Genomic DNA, 24,990 nt, shown 5'->3' on the forward strand with positions numbered 1-24,990 from the left:
TTTATTTAAAAAAATAATCCAACTAAATAAAGCGCAGTAGTGCTATTATTACTATTATTAATTATTTATATATATATATATATATATATGCAGTGTGCAGTGTGAGGACCAAACCAAATCTCCAGGTAACAGGACCGAAAAACATATTACATAATTATTTACATAAATATATATTGTAGCTTATTTTAGCAAATATATTTAGCATTATATATATAAAACCTCTTAATCTGTCTGAGATTTCTCTTTTAAATGAACATATTTATCAGGCTTCTTTTAGTAATGTCACTTTAATGGCAATGAAAAGGTTTTTAGTCAGTTGTTAAATGCTTATTTTTATTTATTTATTTTATTCTATTTATTTATTTTTTGCTGTATGGGATAAACCATTAGGAATTGCTCATGTGATGTTGCATCATCATGAAAGTTTATTCTTTGCATGTGTTGTTAAGCCATGCCAGTTTTAACTTTCAAGCGATTTTAACCCATTGATTTCCAGTAAGACGTGAATGAAAACATGCATGCTGTTTATTTTAGTAATACTTGCATTTAATATTATTAAATTAAATTAAATTAAATTAAATTTTTACTTTATTTTTGTGGCTTATTGCACTTAAACAGTTAAATGCACACAGAAATATGAACAAAATTATGGTCTCAGTTACATTAACATAATTGGTTATGTCTGATGGTTATGTCTAAAACACACACACACACACACACACACACATATATATATATATATATATATATATATATGTGTGTGTGTGTGTGTGTGTGTGTGTGTGTATGTGTGTGTGTATATATATATATATATATATATATATATATATATATATATATACACACATATATATATATATATATATATATATATATATATATATATATACATATACATATACATATACATTCATTATTGTTACTGTAATGCATTTATTTATTTATTATTTTGTATTTATTTATTTAATAAATTCATAGATAGGTTCAAAAACATGCAATTTTCCCAGTATTCCAGCTATTTTATTTTATTTTATTTTATTTTATTTGGCTTATTGCACTTAAACAGTTAACTGCACACAAAAATATGGCAAAATTATGGTTTTGGTGAGTATTCATGTTAACAATTGGTTATGTCTTAACTGAACATAAACAAGAAAATTACTTGTTTACATTTTATTATTATTATTATTAATTTATTTATTTACATGTTAATTTATTTATTCTATTTATTTATTTATTATTATTATTATTATTATTATTATTATTATTATTATTAGGTCAAAACCATCATTTTCCCAATATTCTGGCTCATTTGCATAAAATTGAGCTCAGCGTTGTCTCTGTGCCAGCGGTCTCTGTCACTGAGAAACACAACTCTCACAGAAAATGAATGATGAAGAGTCGCTTTGTTGTGGGAATGACTGTCCGTATGAACGTCCCTGTTCGCATATATTTCAAAGTCCTTGTACTTATGCATTTTCTTTGTGTGTGAGTTGAGGTTTCATGGTTTGCACAAGCACAATAGGCACAAAGAGTAAGGTCACAGTTTCACCCAGTGTTTTGCTTTAGCACATTACTGAAATTTACCTCTTACTTTTTTGGCAGAGCATCTTGACCAAACGGATTTGTGTATATTGTGTTTATGACAAGAAGTAAAATAAAACCTGTCAACTTTAATAAGTTCAAGACAACAAAACCTCATGATACACATGATTTGAGCAGCGAGGAGGGCCTGTCGGTTTCCTGCAGGTTTCTGGGTCCAGCTCAAAGCCCGGTCTCATCAGCATCTGCAGTCCAGAGTCGGACTCCAAATCAAACAGAGCGAAGAGGGATAGTCATTGATCCGGTGGCTCAAGGGGAGAACAGACATCCTTAACAACTGCTAGACCTCCTTACCTTCCTCGCTGCTGTAACCGAGAAGAGTTTATTTGCGGTATATGGAGACGTGCGGCTGAGCTCTGCGCTTCAGTCCACATTAGCTTGAATTACTGTTTGCTTATTTGGTTATTCATTTGGGTGTCCCCAGGAAAACGTTCTTGCACCTTGCAGGCTCTGGTTTCAGGAGTCTGCTTGCTTTGGGCCCGATGTTAGAGCGTGCATGCGTATAAATATGTATTTAGTCTAGACGTGGAAAGAAATTGCACTTGACACTGACCTGCAGGAGTGTGCATCTGTGTATATGCTTCTGTCCGTACGTGTGACTGACAAATGACACACACGTGCTTTTGTACTTGCGTTCGCTCTGAGAGTACATGTGTGTGTTTTTTACAGGCTGGAGGGATATTAATCTCTTTTAGCCTTTCAGTTTGAATTGGGTGTCATATTAAATAATAAACCTTTTAATTTGATTCAGTTTGAGAGAAACACTCAATCCAGATGCGTAGATGCACGTTAGTCCACCCTCACTCTCAGAAAGTAATAGTACAACAGTCGTCGTTTTTGTTTCATGTTTTGTGTTTTTTGCTGTTGTTTTTGGGTTTTCTTCCTGTTTTGTGCTGTTGTGTTTTTTTGTGTGTGTGTGTTGGTTGGTTTTTGTTTCATGTTTTTTTTTTTTTTTTTTTCATGTTTTGTTTTGTATCGTTTCATGTTTTTTTTTCACATTTTGTTTTGTTCTGTGTTGTTTTCCTTCATTTGTTATTTTTTGATTCATGTTTTGTTTTATGTGTTGATGTTTTTTACATTTTGTTGTTTTGTTTCTTGTTTTTTTTTGTTTTTGTTATGTGTTTTTGTTTTCTTTCCAGTTTTGTGCTTTTTTTTTTGTCTTTTGTTGTGTTGTTTCCAGTTATGTTTTGTTTCATGTATTGTTTTTATTTCATGTTTTGTGTGTTTTTTTTTTTGTGTTTTGTGCTGTTTTTTCTTTGTGTGTGCTGGTTGGTTTTTGTTTTATGTGTTATTTTTTTCATGTTATTTTTTGTTTACTGTTTTGTTTCATGTGTTGATGTTTTTCACATTTTGTTGTTTAGTGTCATGTTTTGTTTTTTTGTTTAGTTTTTTGTTTCATGTTTTGTTGTTTTTGTTTTACTTCCTGCTTTGTGTTGTTTTTCGCAATTTTTTTCGCATGGTTTTGTTTCATGTTGTGTCTTGTTTTGATTCCTGATGTTTTGTTCATGTGTTTGTTTTGTTTCATGTGTTTTTTTTTTTTTTTTTTTTTTTTTTTTCTGTTGCTGTTTTTGGTTTTCTTTCCTGTTTTGTGCTGTTATTGTTGATTTTTGCATTTTGTTTTGTTCTCTGTGTTGTTTTGTTTCATGTGTTGCTGTTTTTTATTCATGTTTTGCATTTTGTTTCATGTGTTGATGTTTTTCACATATTGCTGTTTTTTGTTTTGTTTTAGTTTTGTTTTGATTGTTGTGTTGTTTTTGTTTTCCTTCCTGTTTTGTGCTGTTTTGTTGCTGTTGTGTTGTTTTTGTTTCATGTTTTGTGTTTTTTGCTGTTGTTTTTGGGTTTTCTTCCTGTTTTGTGCTGTTGTGTTTTTTTGTGTGTGTGTTTGTCGGTTTTTGTTTCATGTATTTTGTTTTGTTCTGTGTTGTTTTCTTTCATTTGTTATTTTTTGATTCATGTTTTTCACGTCTTGTTGTTTAGTTTCATGTTCTGACTTTTTTTTTTGTTTTGTTTTTTTTGTTCTCTATTTTGTTGTGTTGCATGTTTTAGTTTTCCTTCCAGTTTTGTGCTGTTTTTGTTTTATTGTTTCATGTTTTGTTTTGTTGTGTTGTTTTTTCTTTCATGTTTTTTCTTTCTTTCTGTTGTGTGCTGTTGCACGCGTGTATGTGCATGTGTGTTTATGTGTGTTGGTTGGTTTTTGTTTTATGTGTGTTTTTTTTCATGTTTTGCATAATTTTTGTATTTACTTTGTGCATATTGTGTATATTTTCATGTTTTGTGTTGTGTTTTTGTTTTGTTTCCTGTTTTATGCTGTAGTGTTTTGTTTCATGTGTTCTGTTTTATGTTTTGTATTGCTTGGTGTTTTGTTTTGTTTTTTGTTTTTTAAATGTTTTGTTTTGGTTTGTTGATTGCGATTGTAATAGAAGTTGCCCTTATATTTTAAATGACTAGTCTTTGGTATGGTTAAGCTTGGGCTGTATAAAGCTGGCCTCAGATCAGCAGTAATGCTATCTATACTATGTAACTTGATATATTATATTATATTATATTATATTATATTATATTACATTATATTATTAGGACCAGAAACATTACTTCAGATGGAAACATTTTTTTGCAGACCACCTTCTTTGTCCCTGTACACTTTTGTTTGATTCTTGCAATTCAAATGAGGTATTGCGGCGTGTGTATGTGGGATTGTGTTTATGTTTTGGGGGTTGGCATAGAAATTCAATGTGAGACAATTCATTCCATTTTTTTTTTTTGGTGTCTAAAGCGGTATTTGCGTAGAAGCGAAACACTATTTGTTTATGTGCATGTGTGTTAATTCTCGTTTGTATGTGTTTTCGTACTTCACACCCTGTCTGTTTGTTATGGCGGTCAGAACGAGAGAACCGTCTTAAACAGGCAGTCGAGAGGCGGAAGACAGACCTTGTGGTCGGGGTTGAATTATTGACATAGTCCTGGCCAGACCTTACCCTTGTGTCTCCAACAAATCCCTGGGCCTGGAATTTGACCCACTCATTTACATGCATACTGAGAATAGGCCTTATCCCGGTCCAGTAAAGCGCACACACACACACAGCGTTCCGGGGGGAGAGTTTCATTAGGACCGATCTGTACTCATGTGGAGCCTCTGGCTTTGGGGTTTGGAAAAAGGAGAGAGCAGGATCATGTAAAAGAGTTGACTCTTTTTAGATCGGATTGCATAATCGTGTGCAACATTCAGTTTTGGCCTCGATCGCGTATCAAAACATTCCACGTTTTAGGATTTAGGTTAAAGGTCACTCCGTAGTGGAGCGAGCGAGTTTGAGCCCACGCTGGACACGTTTAGAGGATATTGGTCAGTTAGCGGGATTGATGCTGCCCAAGAGATGCATATTTATCTTCCCCTCGTATTTCGTCTGTGGCCCTTCTATCAGATCTTTTCAAGATCTTCGAGTGCAACACTGCTTTTGATTTGCAGTATCATTAGGCTTTTAAATTCATTGATTCCTGGTTCAAGTCTCTTCTGTTTGGAGCCAAATGGAAATAAATAAACACTTTAATTAACTTTTAATGAAAAGGCTTGAATGCCTCAGCCCCAATATCCTAAACATCATGGCACCAGATTTTTATAATTTGAAAATTGGATTAAAAAAGGACTGGGAAGGAAAAGTAATCATGGCTTTTTTTTGCTTTATTTTACACACTTCTGGGAATAACAGGCTTATAATGAGTTGATATTTGTCTATGTTGTGTATGCAAGTGAGAGAAAGTTGGCACTTGCAATATTTTTAGTGGCTTTGCGTTCCCAAATAAAAAAAAAAAAATAGAGTCGAGTAAATTTGTATGCATCGTATATATTTATAAAACCCTAACCTATTCCGACAACATGTTTTGCTAAATGTACTTAAATATGAATTTATGTCAGACTGACTAGCAGTTATGTATTTATGTGGTTTGTGTGTGTGTGTGTATCTGTGCGCACGTGCATTTGGAAAACATATGCGGTTGGCCTGCAAGGTCTGTTCCCAGAAGCAAGAGATAATTCCCCTGTGACAGATGTTTCCAGATGTGTGGAATAGTTACTAATTGCAAAAGACTCCCACAGAGCTGTTTCTAACCCCCACCTCTTCCACTTTCCATGCAAGCCTCTAACATTAAAACCCGATCAGGGATAAACTCTCGCTAACGCTCCGCACTGAAGATCTCGCCATGTGGACGCACACTGGCACACGTGCGCAGTAGGATGGGGCTCGTTTTACCAATTACATGATCTTTGAAATGTCTTTTACTAAGCTGAGAGGATCGCCAAGAGAGGAATGATCTGTTCCAAAACCTAGCGAGGCATCCTAGATGCGCTCCCGATGTGAGATCTGTTTCAAAAGGTCGGAAACTTAGTTATGCTGCCTGCTAAGATACCGTCTTTTGGCGAAGTTCTAAGCCGCTTACTGCCAAGCTGCCAATGTAAGCAAAAACAAAAAGGAAATTTTTGCAACCCAGGCTTATTGGAAAAACATGACTCTACCTACGTTTTTGCAAAACGTACCTATGCAGGCAATTTACTGCAGTTTTAAGCTGAAATGAACACTAGTGTCAGTAAAGCACTTTTATTTTGTTTTCACACAGATTATGACCAATTAGTAAACTTATTATCGGTTATGGGAATAATTATTTTTTTCAGTAATAAGTAATTAGACACGTTACAGTTACTGACCATAAAATGCAGCGTTACTGTAATTTAAATATTATTATAATTTCATTTTGCAGTTCGTCTGAATGGATGTGCAGTGCACCTTTGTTTGACGAACCGTAAACTCTAGCGACTAGCCGTCGCTTTGTCTCACACACTCAAAGAAAGATACAGAGCAAGAGAGTCTTATATACCAGGAAGAATTGATGTGCTACATGAAAACGATATTCTTTGCTCTATTTTCCTGTTCCTCTGGAATTCTTCAGCTTTTAAGAACTATCGGCTTCTATATATATATATATATGTGTGTGTGTGTGTGTGTGTGTGTGTGTGTGTGTGTGTGCGTATGTATGTATATATATGTGTGTGTATATATATATATATATATATATATATATACACAGTGGGTACGGAAAGTATTCAGACCCCCTTAAATTTTTCACTCTTTGTTATATTGCAGCCATTTGCTAAAATTATTTAAGTTCATTTTTTTCCTCATTAATGTACACACAGCACCCCATATTGACAGAAAAACACAGAATTGTTGACATTTTTGCAGATTTATTAAAAAAGAAGAACTGAAATATCACATGGTCCTAAGTATTCAGACCCTTTGCTCAGTATTTCGTAGAAGCACCCTTTTGATCTAATACAGCCATGAGTCTTTTTGGGAAAGATGCAACAAGTTTTTCACACCTGGATTTGGGGATCCTCTGCCATTCCTCCTTGCAGATCCTCTCCAGTTCTGTCAGGTTGGATGGTAAACGTTGGTGGACAGCCATTTTTAGGTCTCTCCAGAGATGCTCAATTGGGTTTAAGTCAGGGCTCTGGTGGGCCATTCAAGAACAGTCACGGAGTTGTTGTGAAGCCACTCCTTCATTATTTTAGCTGTGTGCTTAGGGTCATTGTCTTGTTGGAAGGTAAACCTTCGGCCCAATCTGAGGTCCTGAGCACTCTGGAGAAGGTTTTCGTCCAGGATATCCCTGTACTTGGCCGCATTCATCTTTCCCTCGATTGCAACGAGTCGTCCTGTCCCTGCAGCTGAAAAACACCCTCACAGCATGATGCTGCCACCACCATGCTTCACTGTTGGGACTGTATTGGACAGGTGATGAGCAGTGCCTGGTTTTCTACACACATGCCGCTTAGAATTAAGGCCAAAAAGTTCTATCTTGGTCTCATCAGACCAGAGAATCTTATTTCTCACCATCTTGGAGTCCTTCAGGTGTTTTTTAGCAAACTCCATGCGGGCTTTCATGTGTCTTGCACTGAGGAGAGGCTTCCGTCGGGCCACTCTGCCATAAAGCCCCGACTGGTGGAGGGCTGCAGTGACGGTTGACTTTCTACAACGTTCTCCCATCTCCCGACTGCATCTCTGGAGCTCAGCCACAGTGATCTCTGGGTTCTTCTTTACCTCTCTCACCAAGGCTCTTCTCCCCCGATAGCTCAGTTTGGCCGGACGGCCAGCTCTAGGAATGGTTCTGGTCATCCCAAACGTCTTCCATTTAAGGATTATGGAGGCCACTGTGATCTTAGGAACCTTAAGTGCAGCAGAAAATTTTTTGTAATCTTGGCCAGATCTGTGCCTTTCCACAATTCTGTCTCTGAGCTCTTCAGGCAGTTCCTTTGACCTCATGATTCTCATTTGCTCTGACATGCACTGTGAGCTGTAAGGTCTTATATAGACAGGTGTGTGGCTTTCCTAATCAAGTCCAATCAGTATAATCAAACACAGCTGGACTCAAATGAAGGTGTAGAACCATCTGAAGGATGATCAGAAGAAATGGACAGCACCTGACTTAAAGTGTCACAGCAAAGGGTCTGAATACTTAGGACCATTTGATATTTCAGTTTTTCTTTTTTTTAATAAATCTGCAAAAATGTCAACAATTCTGTGTTTTTCTGTCAATATGGGGTGCTGTGTGTACATTAATGAGGAAAAAAAATGAACTTAAATGATTTTAGCAAATGGCTGCAATATAACAGAGTGAAAAATTTAAGGGGGTCTGAATACTTTCCGTACCCACTGTGTATATGTGTGTATATATATATATATAAAATGTATGTATGTATGTGTATATGTTTGTGTGTTTATATATCTTCAGATATTCAAATATATCAGATATTTAATATTAGTCTTGTGAGTAAACTCAAAAGTTTGGGGTATCCAAGTTATTTGACATACTCAGAAAACTCAGTAACTAATTACTTTTTAAAGGTAATATGCCCAACACTGCTTATTGTTTATACAATACTATGAAAACTCCTTAAAACACTTGTACAAATACATTTTGACTTTTGCATCGCTTTACTAGCTCCATATGTTTGGCTTTTGTGACGTAGTAAACTTGCTCGGTAGCGCACCCGGTACAGCATTGCACTTGTAAACTGAAGTGCTCTTATGAAACACAAGTAATGCTGAAAGCTCAAAGACTTGTAGAAGCAAGATAAAATGGCATGGTTGCTTCAGCAATTGTTTTTTAAACCATGTTTGTTTTTGTTAACACTATGGGTTAAAGGGGAAATATCAAGAAAATCTGGTTCATCCACTAACTCATTGTGTTTTTACAAGCGACAATGGTGTAGCAATTCTAACGCCATGGCAAAAGTTGGAGCAAAGCATGCTAACTGTTCTGTCGTTGGCTGCACAGATAAGCACAGAACACCATATAGACTCCCAGCCTCAGAGGAGACAAGAGAGCAGTGGATTTTTTTATTTATTTACTGTATATTACACTGTTGCCACACAGATCTAATGTAAACATGCCATTTCTTTCCCAGCTGTTTACTTTCACAGACATAATCGACTGTTTTTGTAACTCGTGTGTTTTTAACAAACTTGCATGTATTTGACAGTTCAAGCGCAATAAGACATGAAAGATAACTTTGTTTTTGGTGCTCACATGCTGTTTTGGTGCTCACAGCCGCTTTCTGTGCATTTGCTTCGGAAGTTTGCTCTCAGAAAACCGTATATCAGAAGTTTACACTAATATGGTTTAAAATGCATGGTTTCAGTGCAATAGACATAATTAAAACCAAACAGATGTTTTTTGGCAGAGTATCCAAGGTACGAGCTGTAAAGGCACAGCTCAATTCTGGAAAAGGGGGTGGGGAGCAGCAGCTCATTTACATTTAAAGAGACATGCACAAAAACAGCATGTTTCTGCTTCTACTCAAAATAGGCATTTTCAAAATGATATAATAACTGCTCTGTGGGGCATTTTGAGCTGAAACTTCACATGCACATTCTGGGGATTCCTGAGACTTGTAAAAAGTGCCATAATGGGTCACATTTAAGTTTAGTATGTTGTTTTCGTACGCAATAGAGTATTAAGCTTTTAGCAGGCATTTTGTTTCTGAACTTTCATGACACATACAACAACCCAAGGAATAAAATTCTGCCAGATTTAATCTGTTTTAAGTACTGTGAAATGAGCAAGAACCAACATAATATCATTTTTCAGAAATATCGCCACAGGCACATGAGCCTGGGTTGAATGTTTGGGGAGAATCCATTATAGACAATCTCTGCAGATAGTTTTTCTGGCCAGGAAACATTAGCTCAGACAGAGGACTTCCTCCTCATTAGGATGCTGTTTGGCATGTGATTGTTTCTGTGATTGCATGCTCTCAACCTGTCATCTTAAATATCAGCAGCTCCTGTATGAGAGCTGAGGGAATGAAGATTTCTACAAGAAGACGTAAGCCATACAGATAGCATGTAAAGACTGTTGTCTTTTCCATCTGCTGCAGAGGAAATGAACACAATGAGTTACAGCAAAGGCAGAACCAGTATATAGCTAACTAACACTTCTGGTCATACTAACTTTCAGTAGCATGACAGTAACTCTGCTTTCATAAAACTGTTGCTTTTGGACTAACTTATAACTTATATGTTGTTTGCACTAAGTGCAAATAGCAGTATTCTGTTTACACTATGTAAAAATAGTAGTATTTCTTTGCAATAATATTAGTTAGATGCTATTTATACTACTTACTACAATTGGTGGATGCACCTCAGTATTGTAGTACATTATAAAATGGTATGCAATAATAATATATTGAGTGTAAATTATGATTTTTATTAAAATTCTTAAATGGATGCTGCATAGTTGGGACAATAAAGCCCTCCCTACACCTTATTTCTTGCATTTTATTGAAAGTAAATGCATTTCTGATTTGATATGTGATGTGAAGGGAGAAGAACGAGTTTGACAAAAGGCGGATTCGTACTCGGGTCAATCATGTCAAAAACACTCTATGCCACCGGAGCCATTATTTGACAGTCGTCTTTTGTAATATTGATAAACCCAAACACAACCCGTGAGCCGGGCTATTTGCACTTATTGTAAGTAGACACTCTGTTAAATAAATTGGTTCAACAAAATGATTTAGCCATTTGCTTTTAAGGCATTTTATGGTGTCTTTTCTTGTAGTGTTACAAAAATGTGTATATAGAAACCTATTGATAAAAAGATGTTATATGTGACCCTGGACCACAAAACCAGTCATTAGTGTCAAATTGAAATGTATACTTCACCTGAAACCTGAATAAATAAGCTTTCCATTGATGTATGATTCATTAAGAGGATAGGACAACATTTGGCTGAGATGAAAATGGAATATAAGGGTGCAAAAAAATATTGAGAAAATCGCTTTTAAAAATTGTCCAAATGAAGTTCTTAGCAATGCATATTACATTACAAATTATCTTCATGGAACACAATCTTTACTTAATATCATTACATTACATTTTGTAATTATTTTATGTTATTTTATTTTATTTATTTTTTATTGACGTTTTTAGCAATGCATATTACAAATCAAAAATTTTGTTTTGATATATTTATGGTAGGAAATTTACAAAATATCTTCATGAAACACGATCTTTACTTAATTTCCTAATGATTTTTGGCACAATTGATCATTTGAGTATTTTTGGCTATTGCTACAAATGTACACATGCTACTTAAGATTGGTTTTGTGGTCCAGGGTCACACATAGAAAATATTATTTTACAAAATTATATAATATTTTACTTACTAAGTAAAAATTATGTTTTTTTTTGTTTTTGTTTTTTTTTTTTAATTGTGTGCATTGTTGACATTTAATTTATGTAATACAAAAATCAATTAATTTTTTATATTTAATTTGTTCTATTTAATATTGTAGTTGAGATCCTCATTGTTTTTGTGCCTGTTGCTAAATAAATATGAAATATTAGGCTATAGATTGTAGGTAATAATGTTCAGTTTCTTGCACATTCTGATTGTTTCGCTTCATAAGACCTCAATATATCAGAGCCACTGATATTCATTTTATCTTTCCTGATGTTTTTTTTTTTTTTGACTCTCAAAGTAACGGTAGCCGCAGACTTGCATTTTATAAATCACATGGTAGGTACATTATCCCTTGCTCTTAGTTGAGAAAGAGCTTGGCGCAAGATTGAACTTACTTTACATTCATCCGAGCAGTTACAGGCTGATACTGTACAAAATGTGCACAATAATACATCAGCATTTCCCCCCTCAAAGCAATCTTACCTATACAATACCCATTATTCTTTCAAGTGCTAACAACCCTCTCCTCCAAAGCCTTTTTTTGAAGTTTCACCAAGCCTCCAGAGCGTTACGTGCCTACGGCTCCTCAGGACGGTTAACAGACTCTCCTGCAGGCTGGCATCTCTTCCCCCTGCCAGCTCGATCTGCGTTGGCAGCGTTTGTCCGTCCATCCGTCCGCGGCTCCTACAGCAACAGCCTGCTGGGCTGGAGGCTTGATTTGAGGCCAACAGGTCTGCCTTTAATCACAGAGCGCAACACCAACACAATGCTCAGGAGTCTCGCTCGCTCTCCTGCGTTCTGGGATGATCCGGTCTGGTGCCGTGCCATCAGGACGGACTATCGTTTAGTGCTCTCATGGGTTGGTTTCTCCTACGTACTGTATGGCGTGTATTTGAGCAGCCGAAATGGCAATTAGACACACAAACTGTACTTATTTCCGTTTGTGCGTGATCTTGCTGTAGCAGATAGCATTAGCACATACTCTTTTTTTGATTGATCCCTATCAATTCATTATGTGATTCCAGTGAACCACAGCCAGCTGGGACTATAACAATGTTCTCAATGTTCTCAATGTTCTCAAGCTTCATCACACGCCACATTTTTAAAGGGTCATGAAACATTTTTTGAGATACTAACAAAAATGTGTTGCACAAGATGAGTGGTACTTTTTCCAAATTTTTGGGGTAAGTTCTTTTGTATTGGGTTGTAATCAACATTGAGTAAATGTCGCATGAATGTAATGTTCAAGTGTTTGAATTACACTCGATTTGAAGACAAATGTCAACAGTTTCTCTGTTAATAATGAGATGGGCACTTTTTCAGCCTTTCATGAACACCGGATGCAAATTATTTTGTGATATGCATTTGCATTATGTAATAACGCTCTCTGTAAACTTGTTCAGCTCTCAAAAACAAGCCTAGACTAGAATATAGACTTGATTAATCACTTCATAGAAGGATACGTGGACGCAGACAAAAGATGGTTTATGTTGTGATCCACATTATATTGGTTGTTTATAAAAGCTTGTTTGAATGATTGAATTCTTTCGTTAAAGTACTGAATTCACTAAAACCCTGTTGTCCTACACGCCCCGATCCCAAGATGCAACCCGCTTAGTTGTTCCAAAAACTGTAAGAATGTCAGTTTGTGGAAGAAGATTTTAATAAAGTTGGAAAATGGAAACTGATTAAACACACGCCCTCATCAGAGTTACGACAACTCACGTACATCAGCACTGCAAAATCAGACATTATTAAGAAAGACAGTGAGGAGATAAGGTTTCAGTGAGATGAAGTTTGATGGTCTGTTTAAGGGGCCTTCAGAGAATGTGATTTCAAAGATTTGATTTGATTTATTTTACGCTATAATTGTACTGAATTATTATAAATTATAAATTCTATAGATGTCTGTCAGTTTGTTTTAGGATCCTTCAGAGGTATGTTTGCAATGCTTGTAATTTAATTTAATTTATTATTTAATATTTTTTATTTTAATTTACAATAATTGTAGCATTTTATTTTATTTTATTTGTATAATTATACTTTGTAGTGCTAACTACTTTAGAGATAATAATAAATTAAATTTTTAATTTTATTAATGTTAATTGTTATGATTAATTATACTAGATAAGCACTAATTTGTAGTGCTTATTTTATTTTATTTTATTTTATTTTATTAAACCAGTAAAAAAAGACTTCATTAGATGTTTCTCAAATAGAATCTTCCTGGGATTTTACCAATCAAGATAACTATAGATGCTTTGCTTTGGGACCAAGAGATATGACAGCACCATTTGTGTTTCAAAATTGTTTTTCTAAGAAAACTCTGACATAATTTAGAGAACAAGTGAAAAGGATGATGCCAAATCTGTTGACAAAATTTCCATCTGGTTCTGGTGATTTGGTATTTGCTGTGAGGCTGTAAGGAGGTGCTTGGGGTCTGTGGAAAAATGCGTTTTTGTGACTTTCAAAGTTATTCATGTTTAAAGAAGTTTACTTCCAGGATAAAATGTTCTTGATATTTTGCTCACCCTTAATGTCATCCAAGATGTTCATGTCTTTCTTTCTTCAGTTGCAAAAAAATTATTACTTTTTTTTTTTTTTTTTTTTTTTTGGAGGAAAACATTCCAATAATACAGTAATAGATGTCAATGGTGGCCAATAGGTTGAAGGCCAAAATTGCAATTTGAGTGCAGTTTGAAAGAGCTCTACACAATCCTAGCCAAGGAATAAGGGTCTTATCTAGTCAAACAATCAATCATTTTCTTAAAAAAAATAAAATTTATATACTTATATAACCACATCTTGCACCAGCTCTGTGATGCACTTGCGCTTCTTCACACATTGCAGAATCATGTTGGAAATGTCTCGAGCAATTAGTTCTTCATCAGTGTACTTCAGTCAAAAAAGTTGTGTAGGGCGGAAAAATTCCATCTCATTTTCTCCTCCAACTTCAAAATCGGACGACATTGTTGTTTTACCATTTTTTTGTAAAGGGCGCTTGACTTTCTTCGCACATCCGGATTGTAAACACTGGGTTGGTATTTCTGCCTACGTCACACATAATACATGAGGTCGAGCTAGTGCAAGACGAGCATTTATGGTTAAAAAGAATATGAATTTGTATGTAATATGAATATGATTTTGACCAAACGTTTTGCTAAATAAGACCCTTATTCCTCAGCTGGGATTGTGTAGAGCTAGGGGTTTTGCTTAATTCGATTCTGTTTCTTTTCGATTCCCAGTTTCGATTCCCATGTGACTGAAAAATGATATCAAGCATATTTGTTTCCTTTTTTGCAAAACATTTAGTTGCAGCTGAATACCATGAACAAAAATAAACAGGCTACATAAAAACTGGATTCGCCTAAAAGCTGTTTGCAAAATAGAGCTGAGTGATTCTGGATGAATTGAGTTATGTTATTGTTTTTTGTTTTTTAATTGGAATGGAATGATTCAATGACTCACTCAAGATTTACGTGGTTCATTACTGGGTGAATCAGTGTTTTTGAGTGAATGATCAAAGACAAATACATTATTAACAGCCCCACATTATTAACAAATGAAATGGTTTTGCTGCAAATCCGATCCAGATAAGTGAACTTGGGCAGCAACCAGTGATTATTTTGATTAATAAATAAATTGATTCATTGATTAAATGTTTGTGCAAAACGTTTAGTTACGGCTGAATACCATGAAGAAAAATAAACAGGCTACATAAAAACTAGATTCCCTTAAAAGCTGTTTGCAAATAGAGTGGTTCTGGATAAATTGAGTTGTTTTTTTTTTTTTTTTTTTTTTTTTTTTTTAATTGGAATGGAAATTTATTTGGTTCATTACTGGATGAATCAGTGTTTTTGAGTGAATGATCAAACACAAATACATTATTAACAGCCCCTTTTTGCCACCTACTAGCATAACCACGTAATCGATAAATCTTTAACACTATTTGGAACGTCAAATTACTTTCAAAAGGATGATTTACTCTCTTTTGATGTCTGCCATACATATCAGAGGTTATATCCGAACGATAAACTTTTATCCCAGTACTTTTGTGATTATTTGAATGTTTGTAACACAGAAATAATGAACTGTTTGGTTGAAAAGACTGTGAACCGTTTCATTCATATACATGACAGTGGCTCTCTTTAGGTCAGCGGCAGCACCCACACAGCTTTTAATGTTTAAATCACACTGGTGTGATCGTACACTGCACGGAGGAACCAAACATGATCACAATGTTGTGATCGCACGCATCAGAGTTTGAGGAATGGAACAAATGAATCATTGTTCATTGTACTCATTGTACTTCCACTTTTGGATGCAACCTGTTATGGCATTCTCTACAAATGAAATGGTTTTGCTGCAAATCCAATCCAGATAATTGAACTTGGGCAGCAACCGGTGATTATTTTGATTATTAAATAAGTTGATTAATTGGATAAAAAGACAAATAAAAAAAATAAAAATGTTATACGGCCTGATTTTGTCCTCCAAACATTAAACAAATCGAAGGCTATGAGAACAATTACAAATCATAAAAAATATTTTTAAGTAGTATTTAAAACATTAAAAGAGTTTCAGAGTACATTTTTAAAGAAAATACTGTTGCCGTTTTTCTACATCAGAATTTCACGTTTAATTCAATGTGATTTTTTTTTTTCTATTTCTTTGCAAGTATTTGTGAAATTTACTAGCAGTTTATGAGTGAACTTTGATTCACAGGAAATCTTAAACCGAATTTAAATGTATCCATGTAGCCTGAAACAGAATTTGTTTATTTTTTTTTTAAAGCAGAAGATAAAATCACTAACTTTCAATTCAATACAAATCATTGCAAAGCAGCTTTACAGAAAATTAAACTTTCTACAATATATTTAGTAGTGGCTTACTAGTGGTGACTGTTAAGTTGACGTACATATGGCAGAGATGAATACTTAAAATCAGTTAATGACATAATTAAACAGACAATGAACACTATTAAAGGAGAACTCCACTTCCAGAACAACAATTCACAAATAATTTACTTACCCCCTTGTTCATGTCTTTCTGTCTTCAGTCGTAAAGAAATTATGGTTTTTGAGAAAAGCATTTCAGGATTTTTCTCTGTATACTAGACTTCATTGGTGCCCCGATTTTGAACTTCCAAAATGTAGTTTAAATGCAGCTTCAAAGGCTCTAAATGATCCCAGCTGAGGAAGAAGTGTCTTATCTAGTGAAACGATCAGTCGTTGTTTTAGAAAAAAAAAAAAAAAAAAAAAAATACTTTTTAAGCACCAAACTCGTGTAGCACAAGCTCTGGGATGCGCATTATTGAACGATTCGTTCATTTTGAACGAATCTTTAATGTGACTCGGGAAGAACGAGTCATCTCGGGGAGTGATTTGTTCAGCCGCACAACGCACGTCCTGATTTTGCAGAGTTAGATGTGTTCTTGGGTCAACATAATTTGTTGACCCTGGAACAACATTTTAATCTTGACCACATCCCTACACCTAAACCTAACCTTACCCATGAGTAATCCCTAAAATCAGAGGAAATGATAGATGAATGACACTGATGTACAAGCACCAAACACTGATTGTAAGCCTAAGCTTCACAAAAACTATAAACTGTTTTTTCAAATCTGATTGGTTAATCACAGTGTTGTTCCAGGGTCAGCAAAGATGTGGATCCAGGAACATGTCGTACTTGGTAAAATCAGGTTCTGCCATGCGCAACATCCTGTTCTGGTTCAGTCATCAGGTTCTGTACTGGAATTAGTTCACCTGTTCCGTGTCTTTGGGTTTTTTGAGTCGTTCGTTCATCTTATGGGGCTGTCACGTGATGCTGATTTTGCTAAAATGAGCGAAATGACTCGAAAAAAGATTTGTTCATTTTGCTGAACGAGACTGAAGGTCCGAGTCGGTAAAATGATCCGAACTTCTCATCACTACGACGAATCACGTGTAAGTTCAACATCTGTGTACTCCGGCTCAAAAAGGTAGAGTATGTCGAAAAACTCCATGTTATTTTCTCCTACAACTTCAGAATCGTCCGACATCGTTGTAGCTTTTTGTTTGTAAACAGCGTTTGACTTACTTTACTTGCACTTTCTTAGTCTTTGCGCGTTCACTTTGTAAACACTGGGTCTGTGGTTCCGCCTACGTCCACTTGACCTATTAACGTCATTCAATAGTATGTGAACGTGCATCCCAGAGCCTGTGCTGCACAAGCTTTTGTGCTTAAAGTATACATATTTTTATTTTTCGAAAAAAATGACAGATCGTTTCGCTAGATAAGACCCTTCTTCCTCGCCTAAACTACTTTTTTTGGAAGTTCAAAATTGGGGCACCAATAAAGTCCATTATATGGAGAAAAATCCTCAAAAAACATAATTTCTTCACAACTGAAGACAGAAGGACATGAACATCTTGGATGACAAGGGGATGAGTAAATTATTTGTAAATTGTCGTTCTGGAAGTGGACTTCTCTTTTAACCGTAATGAATTATATGTTGCAAACAACTTGTAACAAAATCTGGTAGTGCTGTTGTTTCCAGGTTGGCATCATCTGAGGTGCTCTGAGGGATTGGCATCATCTCTTCTTAGGTGTTCCGGATCCAGACTGAAGCTTGCGCAATTCCTAGTTACCACGGGATGTTGTCAAATATTACCTAGTAAGAAGTCGGAAGTAATTATGAATTATATGACTGCACATTTGCAAAAGGATCATTGTATTTGATGTTCTTGACATCGAAAAGTTCTTCTCAATTTGATGTTTTTGAAAAGTTACTCACTAGAGTTTTCTGTAGTGAGACGGTAATCGGAAAGGCGTCTTCTGTCATTGATCTGCAGTTGGGCGAGCAGTTCGCTTACGTGCGCCAGTTTTACTTCACATTGTTTTTGTCTTGAAAAAGCGAATCCTGTTTTCTGTTAAGAATTCATCAGATTGTGTTATTTAACTCCCATTTGCGATGACTGTCAGAAGCCAGGAGACACAGCCAGGCGTCCAAATCATGTTCATTGTCTTTTTCATTGTCTTATTAACGTGTCTGACATTTTCTTTTTTTCCCTCTGATAACTACTTTTGCCATTTCCCCTCATGACTCATGAGGTGAGTCATTTGTTTCCAGGAATAATGTGCATTCTTACAGAAGATAGTTATTAAAATTACTGTAATTTATCAATGAGGCATTAAACACCATCTGCCAGTGGGGCGTGAAGGTGATTGGGCTAAACGCAGCGCTTATGTAAGTGTGGACAGAGATGATTTTGCTGCCAGTAAATGGTTATTCTGAGTTTTTAGTGATGAAGTATTTATATGAGAGTATAACTGCTGTGTGTAGAATAATTTTTTTGTTTGCATTATATCATAAGATATTGCCTTGTTTATACATATGATGCATCGCAAGATGTTCTGATTTGCGGGTGCGATGTTGCTTCACAGTTTGATGAAAAGTACTGTTAATATTGAGCAACTTGAATTTCAGGCCAAACTTGGCCAGTTTATTTGTATATTTGTCTCGGCCAATGAAAATGATTCTAAATGAATCCAGAGAACCAAAACTTGGTGATCCATAATCTGACATATTGTAATATACAACTGTTCAAAAGTCTGACGTTGGCAAGATTTTATAAGAAGACCCTTTATGCTCACTAAGGCTGCGTTTATTTGGTCAAAAATACAGAACATACCTGTAAAATTGTGTTCTTATTACAACTTAAAGTAGCTGTTTTCTATGTGAATATGTGTTCAAATGTAATTTATTTTTATGATCAAAGCTGAATTTTTAGCATAATTTCTTCAGTGTCGTATGATCCTTCAAAAATCATTCTAATAGGCTAATTATTATCAATGTTGAAAGCAGTTGTGCTGCCAGATATTTTTGTGGAAACTGTGATGCATTTTATTTTATTCATAATATTATAAATGTCTTAACTGTCACTTTTGATCAATTTAATGTTTCCTTGCTGAAGACAAGTATTGTTTTCTTTTAAAATAAATAAATAAAAATGAAATAAATAAATCTTACTCACCCCAGACTTTTGAATGGTAGTTTATACTGGTAGATATTTGCAACTGTGGATGCAACCGCCCAGTACATGTATGCAAACTCTTAACTTGTATGTTTCATATTTTTTTAATATAATGTCTAATGACATTTAGCATGTGTAGTTCATTGAGGTGTTTTTAATTTCTATTTTCTATCAAATGCATGACACTGTGTTCTGTTCCGATAATGTTTAGTGTTGCTTTTATTGCTCTGAATAGCAGCGGTTATTGTCTTCACTTACTGTACACTTTCCTCCACCCTCTGGAGATCTTCTGTAAGTTCAGTGGTTTGGTGGTTGGACGCTGTCCATGGTTGAACTTCACCTAGAATGCTCCTACAGAACACTATTACTGATACTTGCGGTCTAAGAGCAACAAGAATCCGGTGTTTTATAATGATTCGTTCTTATCCAGGTAAATATCCCTCATTCAGGTAAGGAAGTAAACAGCCGTGGCCATTTAAAAAGCCTTGCGAGGATGAGACGTTATGAGAGCGGCCTCTGTTTGGAGCGATTAGAGGAAAGAGATATTTATCGGTGATAATTGACATGTCACAGGGAGTGGAGGGCTGGTTCTGCTTGGCTTCAGAATCATACTGGATCTGTTATTTGTTTTTCCATCTGTTCGGAATAAAAGAGGGAGGCTCTGTTGTCTCTGAGACAGCTGTGATGTCAGAGATGGAGAAAGATTGGACGGATCTGGAGGATTGTAGGGGCGAGACGTGATCTATGATTTTGTGTTAGGGTAGTAGTAATAGTAAAATGCTAATTAATTGTGTTTATCAAGTTATCAACAAACAGTCTGGCTGATAAGATGACTTAAAGAAGTAGATTGTGCCGTTAGTGCTTGGACTTTTTCCAGCTGTGTCAAGAGACAAACAATGAAAAACTTGCCTTCTGTTGGGCCTTTTAAAGTTATTCCGAGAATATTGTTACTTTTTTTCTTTTGAAGTATCAAAGAAATTGATACTTTTACAGTGCCCTGCACTAATATTGGCTAATATTGGCTATAAAAACTTAGTTTTTGGTTAGTATGATGCATTCCTAAGAACTTAATTTAATAACTTAACAACTTTAAAGGCGATTTTCTCAAGATTTAGATTTTTTTCCACCCTCAGATTCCAGATTTTCAAATAGTTGTATCTCGACCAAATATTGTCCTATCCTAACAAACCATAGTATTAATGGAAAGCTTATTTATTCAGCTTTCATTTGACTTATACTTCATAAATTTAAAAAATGTGACCCTTATAACTGGTTTTGTGGTCCAGGGTCACATATGAGCAAAGGTGGCTGTGAAAATAAATCTGCATTGTTTATCCTTATTAACTTATTTAAAAATTCACAGAATTTTACCTTTCATTGAAGTAAAACAATGGAAAGTGGGGAGAAAGTCTTATTATGAAATAAATGTTTTTTCTCTAGTTCACATTGGCCACAATTGTTGGCACCCACGTACTGCAACATCCTAATCCCAAGATAACAGTCTTTGGAGAATACTTGAAAAGTGATCTGAGACCCTTTCTTAATACAGAATCTCTCCAGATCCCTCAGTTTCCCAACTCCACATTTTCTATAGGGATCAGGTCAGAGAACTGGGATGGCCATGGCAGAAGCTTTATTTTGTGCTCAGTGATATCTTTTTGTGTTGATTTTCGTTTTGGATCATTGTGCTGATGGAAGATCTAACCATGGCCCGTTATAAGATTTCTAACAGAGACAGTCAGGCTTAGATTCTTTATATGTTGCTGTTTGATAGAATCCATGATGCCAGGTATCTGAGCAAGACGTCCAGGACCTCCATCAGAAAATAGGCCCACAGCATTAAAGATCCAGCAGTATATTTAACCCATGGGCATGTACTTTTTATCCCATCTGGTGGGTGTGTTGAAATCACTCTCTCCAGTTCCAGTTGTGTCTAACAACTGAATATGCTGGACTTTGTTTTTGGATGAGTTAGGAGGATTTTTTTTTGTAACCCTTGGGCTGTTCAATCATTTTTTTTAGGCTTTCTGACCCCAAGACTCCACTAACCTCTGCAGTTCTCCAGTTGTGATCCTTGGAGAGTCTTTGGACAACTTTCCTACTCACTCTGCATTAGGACAATACATACACATGTCCTCTTCTAGGTAGATACGCATGTCAAATGTTTAGTTGATTGAAACTTCTTAAAGGCCAAGTTCATTTCCAGAACAAAAATTTACAATTCACTAACCCTCTTGACATCCAAGATGTGCATATCTTTCTTTCTTCAGTCATAAAGAAATTGTTTTTTGAGGAAAACATTTTAGTAATGTTCTCCATATAATGGACTTCTATGGTGCCCGCGAGTGCGAACTTCCAAAATGTAGTTTAAATGCAACTTCAAAGGGCTCTAAATGATCCCAGTTGAGGTAGAAGGGTCTTATCTAGCGAAACTTATTTTCTAAAATAAAAAATGATAATTTATATACTTTTTTACCTTATATGCTCACCTTGTCTGGCTCTGCAACGTGCATGCGTAGTCTGTGCACCTCCGTGTTCAATACAGTTAGGGTGGGTCGAAAAACTCCCATCTCATTTTCTCCTCCAACTTCAAAAATCGTCCAACATCGCCGTGGAAGTACCGACCCAGTGTTTACAAAGTGAACGAGGAAAGAAGGTCAAACGCCCTTTACAAAATAAGGTAAAACATCGATGTACAGTAGGACAATTTTGAAGTTGGAGGAGAAATTGAGACGGGAGTTTTTTAACACGTTTCGCTGGACAAGACAAGCATCTGACGTTAAAAAGTATATCAATTGTATTTTATTTTATTTATTTATTTTTTTTTTTTACAAAATAACCAATCGTTTTGCTAGATAAGACGCTTTCTCCTCGGCTGGGATCATTTAGAACACTTTGAAGCTGTACCTAAACTACATTTTGAAAGTTCAAACTCGCAATCACCATAGAAATCCATGATATAGAGAACATTCCTGAAATGTTTTCCTCAAAAAACATAATTTCTTTATGACTAAAGAAAGAAAGACATGAACATCTTGGATGACAAGGGGGCAAGTAAATTCTGGAAGTGAACTTTAATTCTTGGAAATGTGGATTTTCAATGCTTTAGTTCTTTTCTTACACCCACTTTCTATTTTGCAAGGTTCAGCAATCTTGTTCCGCACATTAGAACTAAAGTCTTTGGTTTTACTCCTTGTGACGGTTAATTAAGAGAATTTAGCCTTTGTGATCCTCATATTTAGAATGCTGTGATGTGCTAAAAATAATATAAATATGAAAAGGAATATATTTCGGAGATATTTTAGCCATAAGAATTTCTAGCGGTGCCAATAATTGTGGCCAACATGCATTGGAGAAAAACATTTATTTAATCATTAGAGTTTTCCCCACTTGTAGTTGTTGAAAGGTTAGAATTTTATGTATTTTTTGTAATTAAAGATCAAAAAGATAAATAATGCAGATTTATTTTCACAGCAGCTTTTGCTCATATTTACAAACGGTGCCAGTATTAGTGGAGGGGATGCATTAAATTGATCAAAATTGTCAGTAAAGACATTTATAATTTATAATATAATTTTTTTTTCAAATAAAACACTGGGGGAACATTGATAATAAGCAGAAATGTTTCTTGAGCAGCAAATCAGCATATTAGGAATATTTGGCAGCACAACTGTTTTCATCTTTGATAATAATCAGCATATTAGAATGATTTCTGAAGACTGGATTAATGATGCTGAAAACGCCAGTTTAATCACAGAAATAAATGACATTTTACAATATATTCACGTCGGAAACAGCTATTTTAGACTGTAATAATATTTCATAATTTTTAAAAGCCTTGGTAAACAGAATAGACTTCTTTCACAAACCATACCAACCTCAAACTATTGAACAGTAGTTTAGACGTACCAGATAGATGTGATTTTATGACTTGTCAGTCCTCAGGATTAAATATGGAAACGAATTGTATTTATGTGCAGTGTGAGCAAAACCTAAACGTCTTCGACATTTGACTTTTACAAACATTTTACGTGTTGATTCATTGCCACAGTGCTGACTACAATACTTCTGTTTTGTTTCAGATGCATCATCAGCTCAAATCCGATGGGACGCCGCTGCATGTTGTCATCTGTTCAGATGGAGTGACATTTGTCTGGTAAAAATCACATCGCTACATCAAATAAAATCCCCGACATAAACACATGCGCCGGGTCTCGCAGGATGCTCTGGATAGCATTATTGAGGATCTGTACGGCAAATAAAAGCTGTATAGATTTACAGAGGCTGAATTTATCTCGAACTCACTCAGCACAGGGGAGAAGATGATCCACGACTATAAAATCCGTCCAACCGTGAACCCGAGGGAAAGAATGCATCAGCCTCAAATGTTATCCTGACATTTACAGCGCTCATCCTCATCCTGCCTTGTCTCACAGCCCCTTCAACCTGAGGCCTTTATTTATACCTTCATTTATACCAGGATTTACTGTAGGAGGAGAACAGTTTGTTCTCTGCTGGATCAGTCATCACTGACTGCTGGATAAATACAAAGTACAGTTGAGTTGCATAGAATTTGCATTTTCATTAACCCTGTCTGCCTTGTTTGTTTTTGCTTTGCATTGGTCTCAAATGAGAAATCACATGCACATTTTGTGCCAAACATCTGTGTTGATGTGAACTGGCACTTCAGTCCACAAGTTATAGAACAAATGTCAACAATCAAATGTCAAAAAAATGTCAAAAAAATGCTAAAAAGATGAGCTCTTTACATTACAGTGCAACAAATAACTAACAATAATGACAAAACAACAACAAAAACGTTTAAAGTCAGCAAACAGTAAAACAGTAATCCAAAAACCGTAAATGCATCATTTATTCATGCTGCAATGCATGCTGGGAACTCACAAAGCCTTACATTTTTAACAATATGACATTTTTTTAGTGTATAGTGTTGACTGTTCGAGACAACATTTGGGGTAATGTTGTTGTTCTGACAAAGGGTTTTTTATGTAGTTTCAAGAAAATAGCATTTTTTAGTGTTTGATACTCATAAAGTTTCATAAACTGGAAAATATACGGTTGCATTTTTTTAATTCAGTGTACCTATATTTTCCCCCACACAATAAATATTGCAATATAAATAAATAAATACATATGTTAAATTCATATAGACAGGTTTTGTTTACGTTTCATTTTTTTATTATTAAATTACTATTTTCTTACATTTTGCATCATTTGATGCACATGATGCAAATATTTGTTAATTTGTTACTTTTTTATGTATATAGTTTTTGTAAGATTTCACATTTTTCTTCCCCACAAAATAAATATTGCAATGGAAATAACTAATTGAGTTAAATATTCTCACACTTTTTGCATCATTTAATTTAATTTTTGTTAATTTGTACAAAATCTGTTTTCACACAGTAAATATTGCAGTGGTGAAAATCTGATATTTTTATTTGAAATGAACTCTTAGTCCCCATAGAAACACAACAGAAACAGTTGCATAACAAAAATTAAATGGATCCTTTGTGTGGAAAATGTGACAGTGTGGAGATGAACTGATAGAGAGAGAATGATGAGATTGACCTTATTAATTGGTGGAGAACCATGTTGGTCTTGACCCGGTGGGAGT

At 35.2% G+C, this 24,990-nt stretch overlaps 1 long non-coding RNA gene across 1 annotated transcript in view; it reads left to right on the forward strand.

The window, feature by feature from the left end:
* Positions 1-24,990, forward strand: part of LOC127173968 (uncharacterized) — an 84,269-nt gene that overhangs the window by 56,656 nt on the left and 2,623 nt on the right. The window contains exon 2 of the long non-coding RNA XR_007828822.1: positions 23,435-23,508. This is a non-coding gene — a long non-coding RNA (uncharacterized LOC127173968). The remainder of the gene's footprint in view (positions 1-23,434; positions 23,509-24,990) is intronic.

This window comes from Labeo rohita, chromosome 12, assembly GCF_022985175.1.
Source record: "Labeo rohita strain BAU-BD-2019 chromosome 12, IGBB_LRoh.1.0, whole genome shotgun sequence".
In the NCBI taxonomy this organism is placed as follows: domain Eukaryota; kingdom Metazoa; phylum Chordata; class Actinopteri; order Cypriniformes; family Cyprinidae; genus Labeo; species Labeo rohita.